The sequence below is a fragment of the Glycine soja genome, chromosome 18 (genome assembly GCF_004193775.1).
Source record: "Glycine soja cultivar W05 chromosome 18, ASM419377v2, whole genome shotgun sequence".
Classification (NCBI taxonomy): domain Eukaryota; kingdom Viridiplantae; phylum Streptophyta; class Magnoliopsida; order Fabales; family Fabaceae; genus Glycine; species Glycine soja.
Genome location: NC_041019.1, coordinates 40,209,725 through 40,216,372, shown reverse-complemented (window position 1 = coordinate 40,216,372; position 6,648 = coordinate 40,209,725).

Sequence of the window (6,648 nt, the reverse complement as noted above, 5' to 3'; positions counted from 1 at the left end):
TTCAAACCCCTCGGGTTGTTTCATCAATATCACCTCATCAAGCTTCCCATACAAAAATGTTGTCTTCACATCCATCTGTTCTAACACAAGATCAAATTCTGCCACCATAGCCATAAGAATTCTGATTGACTTGTGTTTCACTACAGGAGAGAAAACTTCATTGAAGTCAATTCCCTCCTTTTGAGTGAACCCTCGAGCAACAAGTCTAGCTTTAAATCTGTCTGGTTCAACTTCTTGGATGCCTTCCTTTTCTTGAAGATCCATTTGCAGCTGACCACTCTAGAACCAGGTGGTTTTTTAATCAATTCCCATGTATGGTTGTCATGGAGAGACTTAATCTCTTCATTCATGGCACTTAGCCATTTTTCTTTCTCCTTACTAGCTAAGACAACTTTAACAATTTTTGGATCTTCCTCCAAAACTTCACTAGCAGCTACCAGAGCAAATGCTATTAGATTAGCATATCCATACCTCTTAGGTTGTTTGATTTCCCTTCTGATTCTATCTCGAGCCAGCACATAGTCAGCTTCTTCTTGTTCCTCTTCTTTATATTTTTCTTCATCAAGAGGCCAATTAATAGCTTGTGTTTCAGCATGTTTATCCTCAGTCTCCACCTCAAAATTTAATTTTTCAGAATCAATTTCCTTACTCTGATCAGTGTTGGACTGAACCATGCTGGGCTTGGTCTTGAAGGCCATCTCAGCTTCATTGAAGACAACATCACGACTCACTAAACACCTCTTAAAACCAGCCTCCAAACACCATAGCTTATACCCTTTCACTCCTTCAGGATATCCTAGAAAAATACACTTGACAGCTCTAGGTTCCAATTTATCTTGCTTGATGTGAGCATAAGCAACACAGCCAAATACCTTTAGCTGTTTTAGACTCGGTGGATGGCCAGACCAAATCTCCTCAGGGGTTTTGAAATTCAGAGCTGTTGAAGGACACTTGTTGATGAGATATACAACAGTCATTGCTGCTTCAGCCCAAAAAATCTTGGGTAATCCTACACTCAGCAACATACATCTCACTCTCTCCAAAATGGTCCTGTTGAATCTTTCAGCTAAGCCATTTTGTTGAGGAGTGCCTGCAACTGTCTTGTGCCTTGCAATGTCATTCTTTTTGCAGAAATCATTGAAAGGTTCAGAATAGAACTCAAGAACATTATCAGTACGGAGCCTCTTGATTTTTCTGCCTGTTTGGTTTTCCACAAGTATTTTCCAGCTTTTGAAGTTATCAAAAGCCTCATCTTTTGTTTTCTGAATGTAGATCCACAACTTCCTTGAGTAGTCATCCACAATGCTCAAGAAATACCTTGCTCCAGAATGAGAGGGAGTCTTGGTTGGACCCCAAAGATCAGCATGAACCTAATCAAGATTACCTTTTGTTCTCTGTTGTCCAGCATTGAATTTGGCTCTGTAGGCTTTGCGATAGACACAATGTATAGAACTTTAATCTTTTCATTCTGTCCTCACATAGCAGCTCCTATTTTGCCAATTCAATCAACCCCTTCTCACTTACATGGCCCAACCTCATGTGCCATAACTCAGTTTTTGATAAAAACCTTCCGGTTGCAGTGGCTGCAAAGCCAATTACAACTTCACCATCTACAGAATAGAGGCCATTCTCCATAATTCCCCTCATGACAACCATGGAGTCTTTGACTACATTCAGCATTCCTTTTTCACCCTTGAACACATACCTTCTTTTATCAAATTCATCAAGAGAGATTAAATTTCTCGTTAACTCAGGTACATATTTGACCTCTGTGAGAATTCTTTCAGCCCCATCATGAAACTTGAACCTTATAGACCCAATTCCTTCAATTTTGCAAGGCTTGTTATCTCCAAGGAGTACTAACCCATCTGCTTGATCAGAAAATTGTTCAAACCTTGATCTGTTTGGTGTCATATGCCATGAACACCCTGAATCCATTATCCATTTAGTTTCTGGATTCTTTTCAGAAACCATCAGTGCCTCTGCAGATTCATAGCCATCATCTTGAACAATTGCAGCATTTCCTGAGTCCTTCTTCCTATTGTTACTGCCACCATTTTTCTGCCTTTCAGGACAAACTTTCCTTGTATGACCCTCCTTTTTACAGTGATAACATCTGATTTTGAAGATGTTTCCTTCACCATTCTTCTGATTTTCTGGCTTTTTCTTCTTCTTATCAAATTTACTATCTTTCTTGAAGGTCTTGCCTCTTGTTGTCAGCCCTTCACCACTTGTAGATGACTTCTTTTCCTTTCTTTCATTCAATTCTTTTGAATTCAGAGCAGCCTGCACTTCATCAAGAGAAACAAAATCTCTTCCAAACAATAAAGTCTCTTTGAAATGAGAGTAACTCTTAGGCAAAGAGCACAACAATAACAAAGCTTGATCCTCATCATCAATAGTGACATCAATATTTTCAAGATCTAGAATCAGTTTATTAAACAAATCCAATTGTTCTCCTACTGATCTATCTTCATGCATTTTAAACGAATACAAAGACTGCTTTAGGTAAAGACGATTAACTAAAGATTTGGTCATGTACAAACCTTCAAGCTTTGACCAAACCCCAGCAGCAGTTGTTTCCTTAGAGACTTGCCTCAGCACCTTGTCTCTGAGACTGAGGATAATTGCACTGTGTGCCTTCTGCAGTAATGCTTTCTTATCCCCATCACCCATCATCTTTTCAAGTTTGGCTTCTCCATCAAGTGCTTCCACCAGGCCCTGCTGAACAAGAAGAGTTCTCATCTTCAATCGCCATAGCCCGAAATCATTTTGCCCTGTGAATTTTTCAACCTCATACTTGGCTGAGCCCATTTCTTAAATCGAACTCAAAATCGCTCTATGCTCACCGCACCAATTTGTTGTGCCAAGATCAGATTATAATTCATAAAAGAATGAGTTCCTTGTATGAACAAGAATAAGCAAAATGCAGAAAAAGGATGAACAGAAAAATTGCACTGTGCTTACAGCAGCCACTTTATTCAATCTCTGCAGAATTTTCTAAGTACAGAACTCTCTCTAGTTACATAAAAAAACTCTCTTGATCTAGGCTATACAAGAAGAAGAAATAGAAGCATTATTTCAATCCTAACTAACCCAGCCAACTTAAAACTAATTTAACTGTTACATGTTATAACAGAATAACAGAAAACAGAAAAATACAAGTTGGTAAAGAGCAAGAGAACTAACTAATGGTTGTTAATGAACCAACATACAACAAACATAATTATAATTTAACTTCCATGTGCATAACCGCAAACCAAGCAAAAAATAAAAAATAAAAAATAGCAACACTACCATAGCTTACGAACACAAGCTTCATTAGAGAATCGCAAATTCACCTCATAAGGGTTTAGTAGCATTTAACACCATTATCAATTTCAAATAGGATGACCAGCCATTATGAACAATGCAATATGTGAATACACTCAATTTGAAGGTTCTTATATATAAAGGGTCAAGGCAAACTAGAGTTAAATATTATAATACTGAAACAATGTTCATGGCTGAAGCAATACCATTAAGGTCAACCAGCACATTTTCAACCACATTTTTAGGAACATAGAGCACATTTTCAAACACAAAGCAAAGACGTTGCTCAGAGAGCACATTTTCAAGTACTAACCTGAGGAGGAAGTCGCGAGGGAACATGCCAGCAAACCAAATAAGGCTTTAAGTCGCGAGGTATCAAAGACAAAACAATGAAGGCGTCGCAGCAGAACGTGGGGGAGCACCTTCGCAAGTGATGGCGACAAGTCAGAGTTGTAAGGGAGAGGACCGTTGCAAGGGTGAGAGTGATAGTGAAGCACCGCAGACAAAGAGAGTCAGAGTCAGAGTGCGCGTGAGAAGCACAAAAATATATAATAAATAGGATAACACAACATTGGTTTTTTTCAAAAATCGATGTTAATGTGACTTCGTTATCATTGGTTTTTGAAAAAACGGATGTTAACAAAGTCACATTAACATTAGTTCTTGAAAAATCGATGTTAACAAAGTCATGTTAAAATCGATTTTTCCAAAAACCAATGTTAAAGAAATCACGTTATTTACAATTATTTCACAGTGTTTTCGTTTACATTGGTTTTCTATAAAAACCGATGTTATTCTAACGATGTTAAAAGTATATTTTCTAGTAGTGCAGGTGTCTTGCTTATTGATTGTACATGATTTTGTTTATATTTTATTTATGATATTCGATTTGGAATTTTTGTTATATTTCACGAATGCCTAAAATATCAATTATGCTTAAATATCTTTTAGTATTGTATGCAAATTTTATATGATCCTTATTTATTTTGTAATTTTATCCTTTCACTTGTGTTTGTACATATACTGGCTTGTCTACACCACTAACACTATGTCTATTTTCTTGGCAAAACCACCAAGTTCCATTATAACTAATACAAGTTGCAAGTATTCTTTCTCAAAATCACTTCTGGCTCAAACCCTAAGTCGTTTTACAATTGTCTCTTCAAGAAAATTCCTATTCTTTGAATCAAAGCCTTTTCAGACTTTAATAATTCTCATAGATTTGTTTTAGGTTAAGTGCTCACTAACATTATCATCTTAGAGACGAATTACAATGTTGAAGCTCAAGTTGTACACTCTCAAGACATACAAATATTTTGAGAGTTGTGTTTCTAACTTAAAAAATATTCCAAAGAGATTTGAATGCAAGAAAACTCATTCGCACGAACAATTTTTTCTAATCGGTGAACTTCAAATCTTCAAGTATATATTTGTAGCTAGGTAGCCTAAACTGAAGAACATTGTAACTTGTGAGTCTTCTCTCATTGTATGTTGGTGAAAATGGATTGAAGCAATACAACATTTAATGCATGCACCAACATGTCATGTTGATATGATAAAGCACCCTACTTTTCTTGTTATTTTTTCACTTCATATCTTGTGTCAATGGTCATATCCATTTTTCTATACACAAGTATTCTTCAACTTGCTTTGAGACACCTTTTGGTGTAGTATGTAAATTTTTTGTTAACTTCTTTCTCTTTCATACTTTTTGACAAATCCTATGAAGAATATACTATTTATTCTCGAGGAAAAAGGATAAAAAAACATCAAAGCATTAACTATTCATAAATGCACATTCCCAACATCCATGAGTTAATGTGTGTTAAGATAGCCAAAAACAAATAAAGCTTTCGTGTGAAAGCATTCAAACAAAAATATTAAAACCTAACATTTGATTCGATAATCATAATTCATTTTTCACATGTGTTCATGTATGTCTATAAACCTCCTTAACGAGACATTTGAACACGTAGAGGTGGGGGTGAGAGAGAATCTAAGAGACGAAGGGAGAGAGAGATTGAGTTGACACAAGTAATTAAAAATTCACAATTAACTTTCATTTCCTTCATGATTACATCTTAAATCAATAAAATGACATTTAGCTTGTAACTTTACTCCAGCTATTTATATATAATTATATATGGTATGAATTTATTTTTGTCACCCTTTCATACTATGTTCTCCTAAATTGATACGTCCTTATATATGAACTTAAAATTAATCTTATTTTACGAAAACGTGTTTTCATTCCATTTGAAAAAGTGACATAAATTGGAATAAATTGTTTTACTATCCTTTTTTCCCCGTTAATTTCAGTCACAGGAGGTGTTGCTATATATGTGGATTGAATGTTCTATCAACAGATGTTTATGTAGAAAAGTAATTTTAATTAGGTACAGTATCCCATATACCATCAAACACGTGGAAAGTGTTTGACTTTTGTAAGATATAATTATCAAATCCGTGTAATACATGATTTCTTTAATAAAAGAGTGTGAGAAAAATAAACAATAATATAAAATGTTTAAGTTTTTTAAAACTAAAAATAAAATGCATTAAAAAATAAAACAACAAAGCAAATCACACGTAAACACGTGACGATGGTGGGACATTATATATATATATATATATATATATATATATATATATATATATATATATATATATTACTAGGTTTTTTGGAAAACCGTCAAGCACAAATCATTATATCATATCTTTTATTTTCAAATATAAGATTTTTTAAACTAATTTATGTTTTTTTTAGAAAATATAATTAATTTAATCAATCACATTAAATTTATTAATTATTTATATTATTATTTTTAAAATTTTTATTTTTTATTTAATTGTTTTCATCGATATTTAGAAAAAGAATAATTATATTAAATATGTAAGAAAAAATAATTAATATATCTAAAAAAATAAAAAATAGTATCTTATAAAAAAGATAAATAAATTTTTATAAAAATCTTATAATTAAGAAGAGAGTAGTATCATAATTATTGTTTTTGTTGACGTATTAATGATGCTGCAAATGATGCATGCTAAACATTTGATTGGCACAGCGTCACAACAAATCTGGAGTTTCATATTTTTTTCGTCTGGTTCATGAATTGGAGTAAGAGTGGAGAAATAAAGGATAGTTGTTTCATTTTATAAAAAAAAACGTGAAAGGGAAAAATGGAAAAAAGTATGGGACCTACATATTTTTGTTTTCCAATTGACATGAGGAAAAATTCAAAATAACGGTGTTGTGTTTGATAAGACTAATAAATAATAATTTTTTATCAATTTGATATATAATCAATTTATTTAAACTTATTTTTTGAAATA